Raw genomic sequence first — 13,128 nt, forward strand, 5'->3', positions numbered from 1 at the left:
GCTGAATCAATCCTTTCTTTTTGTAACCTTTACTTAATTTCTGCATACAATATTACCTAATTACAATTACTTAAGTTATACAATATCACTCAAATAATTAATGATACATAATATATTATAATTCCTGAAATTTAAATAATTTTATTTAAAACACACATATTACTTTTAGTAAAAAGAATGTATTACGGGCCATTCATGTGTGTTTTAACTAAACATATTTAAATATCAGGGATTATAATAAATTATGCATCATAAATTATTTGAGTAATATTGTATAAATTAAGTAATTGTAATAAGGTAATATTGTATGTAGAAATTAAGTAAAGGTTACAAAAAGAAAGGATTGATTTGGCAAAATTTACTAAAAGAAAGGTTGGAAGTTGGAAGAAAAAAAAAAGCAAATGCAGAAAGTTGCCTCATTCTACAGTATATTATTGCAGACCTCAGCCAACATTGCACCATTAGGATGCCAGGTATGGACCTCCTACTAAAAACTCACAATTGGCCTTGTCCCACATCAGTACTACAGCGCTGGTATGCCGACTACGGGCTTCATACTGAATCACTACAATCCTCATCATGCATTGCTGCCACAGTATCAGTACACTGGCTACCAGCCTCATCCAACATCACTACTTTAGTACCATGGTTTTAGCTCTTCACTGTCTTTTACCCCATCATCCTACATTGCTATGGTACTTGGTACTATTGCCAGGACAGTGCATGGTGTCTCATGATAATTAAATGTAAACAGTTAAGGCCCTACCTTACACTCTGCAGAGGCATGTCGCGGTCTTCATTGGTATCTCACACCCCAACAACAGTCTGTTTTCACATCTTGTGTCTGTGCTGTTAAAATTACATTGGAGCTTGTGAATTTATGTCTACGCCTATGGGTGTGGTGATTTGGAAGTGAGGTGTATTCAGGTAAATTTCTGGCATGGTAAATTTCTGACACCAAACAAACCCAACTTTTACATTATTAATAAACAGAACAAAGAAGAAAATAACATTGCTGGAAGCATGTTTGCTGCTACCTGTCTACTCTCCCTATTTAAATTTTTGTGAATTCATCTTTATCTATTTTGTTCAATTCTTTTTTTATTGTGTTCTTTTATTTTGTTACCTATATTATGTGTTTTACTACCTCATGTACCACATGTGATGCGAATGACAATAAAATCTCCTTGAATCCTTGAATCCTTAAAATGAGCTGCTGGTGCACATTCCCAGCGTGAACGCTTATGTCTGTTTTCTCTAAAAATAACAATCTGCCAAAGTCAGAGCGCACCTGGATCTTAAAGGGAATGGCAAGTGACACGCTAAGTGGTTTTATATACTTTATACCCAAAACGCACCCTTGATTAATTAAGAGAATTAGTACATGCCTTTTGCGTGTTTTGAGTAATGCAAGCGTACTTTTTACATCCTTGCGGTAACAAAGACACACCAACACACCCTAAGTCAAGCTAAAAGGGCTAGTTTAGCATGGTCTAACCAGCCAATCAGTGCATGCTTATATTATTAAGCCCTTCCACTGATTGGTTCTGTGGCCTGAAGTAAGATTATCTATTTATGCAGAGAAAACTGGGCTTAGTGCAGCAGTTGTGCTGTGTGTTGAGAAGCCTCTGGAACGGATCCTCTTTTGGTGCTCAGAAACACTCGAGTCCTGCTGTAAAGAAAAGAGCCTTTGATTCCAGTCAGTGTGGCGAGTCGGCGTTTAACAGAAGGGGTCTTGAGTGTTCTTGCGGGTCTATAAAACGCTAATTGCTACAGAATCGGCCCCTGGAGGATTACACGCTCCGCTCTGTGACCTCTCTGTAGCGGCGCTCGTGCTAACAGCATCTTCTCACTGATTCAGTGACAGCACAGCTCAACCAACCGGTCTCGCTAAGCAATTCAGCCTTGCAGTACAGAAGATCCTTTAATTCCAGTCAGTGTGGCGAGCCGGCGTTTTACAGAAAGGTCTCGAGTGTTCTCGCGGGTCAATAAAACACGAATTGCTACAGAACAGAACCAGCGCCTGGAGGGTTACAGGCTTCACTTTGTGACCTGTCTCTGTAAACAGCACTCTTGCCACCATCGTCTTCACACAGATTCAATGATAGCACAGCTGAACAGAATCGGGCCGAGCTGAGCCGGGCTGAACCAGAACTTCAGGTTTGAAGTGGTTCGCTGTTATGCTTTTCTTCATGCACCTCGGACAGCATACTAACAGCATATTATAAAAGAATAAAGAAGGAAAACAGGCCAGGGTGTCCAAGATTTAAAGAACAAAGTCTGAATAAAGCACAGCTGATTTATATAGACTTCTAAAAGACGTCTGAGTACCCACGGCCTCGGGCAACCTCGCCTTCTTTAAAAAACAAAGAAAGCAGAAAATAATAATAACGCTAAAGCAGAATCCTCGAAGCCGAGCGGGGAACGGGTTGGGTGTGTTTATCAGGCATTAGGAAACAGTGTGGCTGCAGACTTTCATGAAAAGTTCCACTGCAAAAATGCTCTTGAGCAAATTCCTGGCTGCCAACCACCACCAGATGTTTACCTCCTGAACTACCATCAGAAAAACCTGGAGTGACGGGCTGTGCTGAGCCAGAACTGTACTAAAGGTTAATTTACTTATTTATGCAAAGTTCTGCATTCATCGCTCCTCTAACTGTCCTGTAAGTGCTGCAGAAATCACACAATATTTCAATATACAGCAATACCTTTTCCTTATGCCTGTTATTTCCCCATGTGCTCCTGTCTGCAGCTCCGCCCCAGTGTTCGTTGGTGTCCTTACCTTTACTGTTGTCACCTTTGTTCATTTGTAGCTCCGCCCCCTAGTCCCAGGTGTTTCCTGTTTCCTGTCCTTGTCCGTGTGTATTTATAATCTGTGTATTTCCGTTCTCATTGTCGGTTCTTGTATGTGTTTCAGGTTGTGTTTATTTTCCTATGTGTTCTCTGTGTTCTGGTTCTTGTTCAATTGTTTGTTTTTTTTGTTTGATAAATTTACTTGCATTTGCGTCCGCTTCCACATCCTAGTAAGTATATAGTATATAGTAATACACTCTGAATAAATGGGTCAGTACTGATTTAAAATCTAGCTTTAAAATGATTTAAAATCTCAAAATATATATCAATTAAGAAATAAAATACGATTTAGAAATGAAGATAAATCTTTGATTTAGCTATTTATAACTACATGTTTGATTAAAATGTACATTGTTGTTTTATTCTATAAACTACGGACAACATTTCACCCAAATTCCAAATAAAAATATTGTCATTTAGAGCTTTTATGCAGAGCTTTCAGACCTCATATAATGCAAACAAAAACAAGTTTATATTCATAAAGTTTTAAGAGTTCAGGTGGTTGCTATGGTAGGAAATAAAGAAGATGATACCTGCCTAATTTTAGCAGAAGGTGATAGCTAAACTAACCTAAACAGTGGTGTCTTTCCTGGTCTAAAAAATCAAAGTCCACACTGTCTGCATTAAAAATGTCATATTTTCCCATCTGAACCACTATAATCTTCATATTTATCATCCACATATACACAGTAATCAGTTCTGAAATATTCAGACTAATCTTACTGATGCATTTCCTTTTTAAAAAATGCTTAGTGTTTATAAATCTGTGCCAATTAAAACACAATATAACATCGCTTACACTATAATAACTCCCCCAAGAGAACTTTAGTCTGTTTCTTTCTTTCTTTCTCTTTCTTTCTTTTTCTTTTTTTCAGGCTGAAACTTCTTAAAAACTAGGACAATCACCCATACACAAACTGTACCTTGCGCTTCAATGATGCAACGACGAGGCAATCCACTGTACACAGCAGATTTTTTTTATTTTTTGCACAGGGCTCATCCTCAGCTACTGTTTAACTGAGAGAAAGAAATGACTCAGCATCTTTTAATTAATTAATGAATCAGTTGGCAGTTTGTTAATCCACCCAGCTGATTAGGAGTCATGATCTGCAGAAGGCAAATTCCACTGTTTATTTACAAACGGCAGGACAGTAATCTGCCAAATCCACCAATCCCCTTAAGCGGCGGCGGCTAATCCCTGACTAAACTGTCAGTAAGATCATCACTGTTCAGCAGGAGGAAGCTGGAGGGTCCAGCGTTACTTATCCCTGTGAGCAAGTGTAGCAATAAATTATCACGCAAAACATACAGTATACTGACAAATTACCCTTTTACCATCACCAACACATCCCCACGCAGACAGAGCTCCAGCTACACCAACACTCCGGAGTCTGGAGTTATCACCGACTGGGTTTTGATCCAGTGATTCTCAAAAGTTTAGCTAACCATACATTAGGCCACAGAACCGTTCAGTGGAAAGCTTAATGATATAGAGATCCCCTGATTGGCTGCATATTTTTATCATCTTTTGTTGCAAGATCCAGAACCTTTATACACTGTTTGGCCAAAAAAGTTTGTTCAATAAGCTTCTTTAATGTCACAAGATTTATTTCAATCCGGTGTTGCATTCATTTTTCACCAAGATCTTGCAGCAGCATTGATGATGGTAGAGTCTCACCAACCACTGCACAAAGCAGCTCTTCTCCATCCAGCTCATCCCAAAGATTCTCAATGAGGTTAAGATCTGGACTCTGTGGTGAACTCTCTCAATCCATGTGTGAAAATGATGATCTCATGCTCCCTGAACCACTTTTTCACAATTCCAGCCCCATGAGATTGTCATCTCGGAATATGCTCGTACCATCAGGGAAGAAAAAATCCATTGATGGAATAACCTGGTCTATATTCAGTATATTCAGCACTTACCTAAACCTTGACCTGACCAACTGCAGCATCAACCCCACATCATCATCACTGCCTGTTGGCCAGGCAGTGTATTTACAGTATAAATAATGGTGGAGGCTGTATCTTGGCCATGCTAACTTTGTTGTAGCGGCGAGGGACAAGGTTTGTAGCCAGCATTCCAAAGCCTTAATTGAAATGTTTGGCAAGCCCAATACAAGAATACAAAGATTCAAGGATTTAATGATTCAAGGAGACTTTATTGTCATTCATATCACATGTGGTACATGAGGTGGAATGAAATTGTAATCCAACAGTCCAGATACATCCAAAAGAGCAATGTTAAAATAAAAACATAATTAAAAGATATAAAAAAAAAAGAGCAAGAGCGGAGAAGCAAAATGAATTCTAGAGTGCAAGTTTGTTATAACAGCATGGATGATTATGAATGAAGAGCAGTAACATGTTAAAGGTGTCCTTCTGCTAAAATACACTATTTCTTGTTCTTTGTGAAATACAATAGGTCTCTCTGAGTTGTATATGATGCTGCACATGAAACTGTTCCTTAACTTCTATTGTCTGCAGTAGCTAGTAAAAAGAAAATATTTTAAAAAACGAGTCGATCAGGAAAAGCACTGTGTCTACATCAACCCGTGAATTAGTATTCATGGCCTCGCCCACCTTGGCTTGTGACCGCCCACAGGCAGAGCTAAAGCCAGGCAGCAACACCGTATCTTCAGATAGGAGCTAACAGTGCTAAAGACAACATGGAAGTTCGTTCCTGTGTTATCTGTGCGAATAACACATCAGTGTTTTATGCTTTGCAAAGTAATTTCAGTAATTCAGAGCTAAGGAACAAATGGTTAGAATTTGTCTATGAAAAACAAGAGCACACCACCAGCGAAGTACAGTTTAGTTCTGTTTACACTAGTTAAAAGTAAAAAAAGGTGGATTTTTACTTTCTGGACCTGAAAATACCCACCACTGGATCTTGGGTGGATCTGGCGTTTTAAAGAGACTCTAAGACTAGATCAGTGGCTGAGCTGCACTTAGTAGGGCATTATTACACATGTTATAAATTAACATATGACACTGCAAAGACTGTTATTAGTGTAAAAATGTCTTTATTTAAAAACATTTTTAAACATTGTACGTTTTGCTGCCTCCCGGTGTCGCAGTGCTGTTAGCCAATCAGAGGTGATATGTTTGCATGTATGAATATTCATGAGCAAGAGCCAAAATCCTATTTTTTACAAAAAACAGCTCAGATTTATTCATACTAGAGACCACAACTAGACACTTTAACATTTATGAAAAAACAATGAAATTAGACCTTTAAAAGGTTCACATATGTTTTCTTGCAAATGTATTTAAGCCACAGATCATTCAGTGGGAGGGCTTAATGACATAGGGATTCACTGATTGGCTCCATGTTTGCAAAACAGTTTGCAGTATTCATTAATACAGTATATGTATTAAAGCAACTGTACAGCAGTGTCTTAGAAACCATTAAGCCCTACAGAATCAAAAGAGAAAGAAGCATTTGATGCATTTTTGTCATGAATACAGTCATGTGTGCATACACAGACAGACAGTAAACAGTTAGCAGAGCGAGGGAGGAGCCTGGCACGTCCGGAACATCTTGGAGCAGAACATTTTCAAACACGGGGTGGGCGGAAAGTTCGACAAGTTTGGAGTGAATAATTTATCACGCCAGTGTTTTGACTCTCTTTGTTCTCCGTCCAAAGGATATGCATTTTAAGCTTTAATACCATTTGTGGCTGGACTTATTACGCGTGATCAAATAATCCTCCGTCCAGGGATTTTCAAAGGATTCTTGTTTTATTTCTCTCAGCTGTGGAAGTTATCCGGGCCACATGGGTACGCCGTATTTTATCTGTTTTCCCCCGCGCTCGTTTTAAAATTACAAATATATAGATGCGTCCTGGGTGTTTAAAAAAGTGGCACTTCATAAGAAAGGCCCTAAATTATTCACAGCGTTAAACATTTATTTTGTTCGAGTCTCGCGTTATCAAAGCTAAACAGTCTTCCAACAATACATGCATGAATCCAGTTCATACCACAGTGATGATGTGGCCTAAAATAATCTCTGCGTGAGAATTGAGTTATTTAAGGTTATTGGATAAAGAGTCTCCAGGAACCTGACCCAGATTTAAATCATACAATTCCTTCATCAGATCCATGCTTACTGCAGAGCGCTAGAACTGCCATCACTGACATCATAGAGCGGCATTAAACAAACACACAGAGAGCTTTAAAAAGATTGGAAGATAAATATGCCAGCAGATTTCTTATTTTTTCCATTTTATCTCGCCACCACCCAATCCTTATCAGAGAGCTACAGTATTATTTATTTATTATTGACAACATTTGGTTATGCCCTACCACTAGGGGTATTACATATACATGTAGACACAGTCAGATGTGTGGGGAGGGTGGAAAAATGAGAGTGGTACAGGGATTGGACAATGAAACTGAAACAGCAGCCTGGTGGCCTTCATCTTTATTAATTGCACATTGCACCAGTAAGTGCAGAGTGTGAAGGTTCAATTAGCAGGGTAAGAGCACAGTTTTGCTTAAAATATTGCAATGCACACAACATTATGGGTGACTTATTAGAGTTCAAAAGAGGACAAATTGTTGGTGCACGTCTTGCTGGCGCATCTGTGACCAAGACAGCAAGTCTTTGTGATGCATCAAGAGCCACGGTATCCAGGGTAATGTCAGCATACCACCAAGAAGGACCAACCACATCCAACAGGATTAACTGTGGACTCTGTAAGAGGAAGCTGTGCTAACCCGGATTGTATCCAAAAAACATAAAACCACGGATGATCAAATCACAGCAGAATTCAATGTGCACCTCAACTCCACCAGAACTGTCCGTCGGGACAATAAATTATTGTAGTATAAAACCAGGTGTTTCAGTTTCATTGTCCAACCCCTGTATTTCTAAACTGTGGATTTGTGAATTGGCTCTGTTATTGGTATGGATGATCATGTGCTTGCTAATTGAGAATGATGACGCTCCCAGATTGGGGGACATAATAGTTACATGTTCCAATAAACATTTCAAAACACTTCCACTAGTTGGCAGGACTGTGCAACCAATCAAACTTTCAAACTGCCTATAGGGTCACAGATCTTTCAGTGGGAGGGCCTAATGATTATCCTTGCTAATTATGTCAAAGCTGAGAATTGATGACTGATGATTCTGATAATTTTACACTGTTTAAAAACAAATAATTTTCAGTGTCCTGCTTTTTTCTCTCTTGGTGAAGGTTTTTTTTGTCCTTGGGTCTCTAAAAAGGCACTATATAAGTGTAACTTCATTCATTTCTATTGTGAGGTGTAATTTGGCATGATGCCAGATCACCACTGGTCTTTATTACAGGCACTGCAAGGTCCTCCAGTCAACCAGTGGCCCTAACTTCTCTGAACTCACACTCTGTTACATTATTCCAAGAGGACAATACCCATCCACACACTGCTGACATCTCAAGAGCTTCCCTACAGATACTATACCATGAGCAGCTGAATCTCCTGATTATAGAAAATGTGTGGGATGCTATTGGACGCTCTATCAACACTCCTATACCCATACCGCACAATCTGCAGGAACTGTGTGAGAATATTGGAGTTATTATGGGATGGATTATCACAGGAGGAACATTAGGAACCTCTACAACTCCACGCTGAGACTTCTGGCCTGTTGCAGTGTTACACACTACTTCATATTGTTTTACATTTAAAATTAAAATTTATTTCATCTTATACTTTCCTATCTTCCTTCTGAATAGAATTTACAATCCCACACTTTCTTCTGGATGCAGCTAATTATTTTGATGATGTAAGTGTAGTGTATATATAATTTCAGCATCACCCCCATTGCATAATGTGCAGTGTCACACAAGCACTTCCCTATCGTAGGGCCCTATTGTACACCCTGCGCAAGGTGTGTTGTGATGGTTTTTCCTATCTTACACACCAACAGTCTATTTTCATGCCTTGCGCCAGGCTATTAAAATAGTGTGGGAGTTCAGGAATAAATCTACACTGATGGGCGTGGTGGTAAAATTTTGGCGTGTTGTTATTTAGATGGTGGAAAACACAGGTGCTCCACTAACTAAAATGAACCGCACACACACACACACACACACACACACACACACACACACACACACACACACACACACACACACACACACACAGGGACGCTCTGCAGAGCACAAACCTGACTTTTAACTCAACAAAAACAGAATAAAATAACTTTACTGTGGGGGCGCCGAGTGGTCCAGCGTTCTAAAGTGCTGCCACTATGAGCGGGAGGTTATGCAGTTTTACCATCAAGCTGTCGGCGCTCAGAGAGAGCACAATTGGCCCTGCTCCCTCTGGGTGGGTAGATGGCGAGGGTGTCTGTGAGCTGATGTATCGGAACCGACCCGCTGCGCTTTCCTCCGAGTGCACTGTGATGCTGCTCAGCAATGCTGCATCAGCAGCAGTTCAAAAAGAAGCAGTGGCTGACTTCACATGTATCGGAGGAAGCATGTGTTAGTCTTCACCCCCTTGGTGTGTTGGGGCATCACTAGTGATAGGGGGAGTCCTAACGAGTGGGTTGGGTAATTGGCTGTGTAAATTGGGGAGAAAATGGGAAAAATTAGAAATAAAAAAAAATAATAAATAAATAAAATAATAATAACTTTACTGTTCCCTTATATGAGCTACTGATACACATTTGCAGCATGAACACGCAGGTCAGTATCCTCTGTCAGATGCTCAAAACTGCCGCACTATTACCATACGATTGCCACAAAGTCAGAGTACAGCTGCCTCTTAAAGGGAATGGCAACTGACACACGGATTGGTTTATTTCACCTTACGCCCAAAACACACCCATGATTAATTAGGATAATTAGTAAATGCCTTGTGCATGTTTTGAGCCACGCTAGGCATATTTTTTTGTGCCCTCACAATACCAAACCAACACACCGACACGCCCTAAATCCAGCGGTGAGATACACAATTGACCGGAAAGCTATATAGATCGCTAAAATAGGACCCTAAACATGCTTTTAGTGTTCACCTGGGCAGCTCAGACAAATCTACTTCAATTGCATCACAAGAGTAATGAAAGTAACATGTAGAATCTGCTTTACCATTATTATATAGCTTAATACAGATTAATTACATGTTAATAGTGATTTAGTATTGAATATAATTTAATGGTTTGAAAAGAACAATTTAAGCACAATTTGAGTAGGCTATACTTTTTTCACAAGGATGTGTTTGGTTAAGACCTAGAATCGGAAGGTGCAGATTTGGCACGGTCAATATCCGTGTTCTGTGTACTGTAAAATGTGATTACTTATAGATAATAGATCCAGAACTAGAGTTAATTGCACTTCATGGAACTGATGAATATTTCAGAAGTCTCCAGCAACCTCACGCAGTCGTGCTCCTCCCGAACAGCGAGAGACTGAGCAAGAGAAAGTTCCTCTAATTCAAGCGTTCATCCACAATATGAAGCTGTGGTTAATTATTCAGCCTATTTATGCCATTCAATATTCATACGATTAATAAATTGGATGCTTATTGGAGGGGGAGGAAACAGATGATTAAAAACTACGGTGAACCTCGACCTTGTCTCTTTTGAAGGCCAGAAGGTTGAGGAACGGAGGATCCTTTCAAACTCATGAGAACTCTATTAGCTTGAGCTGCGGTTGGACAGGACGGCCTCTGGAGCTTTGCTGGGTAAAGGAGGGGGGTTTATCTGGATCTCAGGGTCTGGCTTGAGATGCATATAAAGCAGACGTCAGTCAAACCGAGCTTACCACTTAAGGTTACTCAGAGACTACGCTGATCCTGGGAGGTAACGAGGAACCCGCAGCAAACTCCCGTGGTTTGTAAAGGCTGGGAATCGTTTAATGGACTGTATCTCAGAGAGAGGAGCCGGCGCACCGGGTGAGAATTCGCCTGATCAATTCCGTAAATGTACAGACCCCTCGCTCGCGTTGGGCATGCGTTTATCCGACAGGATCAAAGCGAATGCCGGCAGCATAGCTGAACGGCGAGAGGAAATTCTGTGAGTTGCTTTGAAGGGCAGAGGAACACTCCATGCTACACCGGGTCTAGGACAGGTCAGCTTAGGACAGTGTGTCCGACCTTATTTACAACTTTATTTGTTTTATTCTAAACAACAAGCAGAAAAACCTGATTACTCATGTTTAATGAGTTCGACAATTTTGACAACACAAGCTTCTGCTTGGCTGAAATACCTATAAAAGTGCAGTCACGCCAGCCGATTGGACAGATTGGAGTTTGGGACAAGAAGTGGCCATCTAGGGCTAGAAAGTAAAATGTGTGTATTAACATCATTCCACCACACCCACTTTTAAGAGTTGTTTTTGTTCATCATTGTGTTATAATTTCTAATAATTTCTGATCAGATGGTTCTTAATTGTTGGTTGTCAGAAAGAACCCAACATTCCTAAAGGCTGTTTAGGCTAATTTACAGTTATTTTCAGCAAAGCCAATAAGCTTTTCAACACATACACACAAAGCATAAAGTGGATATTTTATATTTAGTTCCTTCAACCTCTCCCTGTTCACACTGTGCACTGAAAAAGAAGTATCTTCATTTATTTATCATTTTTAGTTTACTACAGAAAACTGCCCCTTACACTGTGCCAAAATCTTTTAAAGAACAGACCAATAGAAATACTTAAAAATTACCTGAAATAAACTTTTCTTCCATTGAAATAATTTTTTTTCTCTCTCTCCTGTAAGACGCTGTTCTGGAGATACTTGTTTTTCATTGGACAGTGATGATATGGTATGATTTGGTTTAGCTATTCAACAAGCATAAGTAATCTGACCTAACTAAACAACCAGCATCACCAAAATCAAATGCAGCATATATTATGTTGGTCAAGAGCTGGTTAACCCAAATACCACTAGGGTCCGATCTGCTTCAGACCAATAAAAACATGACGAGTTGGATCAGATCAGTATCGACCATCTTAGTTAACCAGCTAGTTTACTTGTATAGCATATGTTTTTATCTAGATGATGAGCTTTTTAACCACTATGACCATCAAAATAGACCAAGATCTTATATCACCTGAAACCAGCACCAGCATAAGATGGTTTAATGGGTGATGATAATCAATAATGCATCAATGTGGTCTCAGCCCAGGACAACTAAACTATGGTTTGGTTAAATTCTGGGACATATCAAGGCATTTGTGTGTCCTACGAAAAATGAACCCCAACCCTTATTTGCTGCTTTTGATATTTAGAAGGAATCCAGATGCATTCACAACTACCAATGCTTAAAAACCCTCTAAACTAATGATTATGTTTAGTACACAGACTTAAAGTGGTTGGACAATGAAACTGAAACACCTGGTTTTAGACCACAATAATTTATTGCCTCGACAGACAGTTCTGGTGGAAACAGGAGAGTTGAGGTGCACATTGAATTCTGCCGTGATTTGATCAGCCGTGGTTTTATGTTTTTTTGTATAAAATCCGGGTTAGCACATGAACATCCCTTTCAGACAGCTTCCTCTTACAGCATCCACAGTTAATCCTGTTGGATGTGGTTGGTCCTTCTTGGCGGTATGCTGACATTACCCTGGATACCGTGGCTCTTGATGCATCACAAAGACTTGCTGTCTTGGTCACAGATGCACCAGCAAGACGTGCACCAACAATTTGTCCTCTTTTGTACTCTGATATGTCACCCATAATGTTGTGTGCATTGCAATATTTTGAGCAAAACTGTGCTCTTACCCTGCTAATTGAACCTTCACACTCTGCTCTTACTGGTGCAATGTTCAATTAATGAAGATTGTCCACCAGGCTGCTTCAATTTAGCCATGAAACCTGCCACACTAAAATGACAGGTGTTTCAGTTTCTTTGTCCAACCCCTGTATTTCTTGAAGTTTATCATACCAGATTTTAGCCTTCTGCTGTTTAAGAATTATATAGACGCACCTGATGCTTTAGAGACAGTAAACAGCTAGCATAAATGGATGATACTAGACATATTTCAGTCTGGTTATGTGAAGCACAGAATTATTGTAGGTTATTCCTAACCCCATTTGGTAGATTATCACGGTAGTATAGTTAGCATAGCAGAGAAGCTAAACAAGAAGATAAACATTGAATCTGAAACAAATGTGCATTTTCCTCATCCTGTTAAGAAAACATATTACAGTGTGTAGTCGTATTATCAACATGTTCGAAAAAAGTTGCACTAACTGTTTTAGTTCTAGTTTTAGCAGTGACTGTCAGGCAGGTAGCTAACATAAACATTACACATACATGTAGTTGCTAACCTACCTGCT

Source organism: Astyanax mexicanus, chromosome 5 (genome assembly GCF_023375975.1).
Source record: "Astyanax mexicanus isolate ESR-SI-001 chromosome 5, AstMex3_surface, whole genome shotgun sequence".
NCBI classification, from domain to species: domain Eukaryota; kingdom Metazoa; phylum Chordata; class Actinopteri; order Characiformes; family Acestrorhamphidae; genus Astyanax; species Astyanax mexicanus.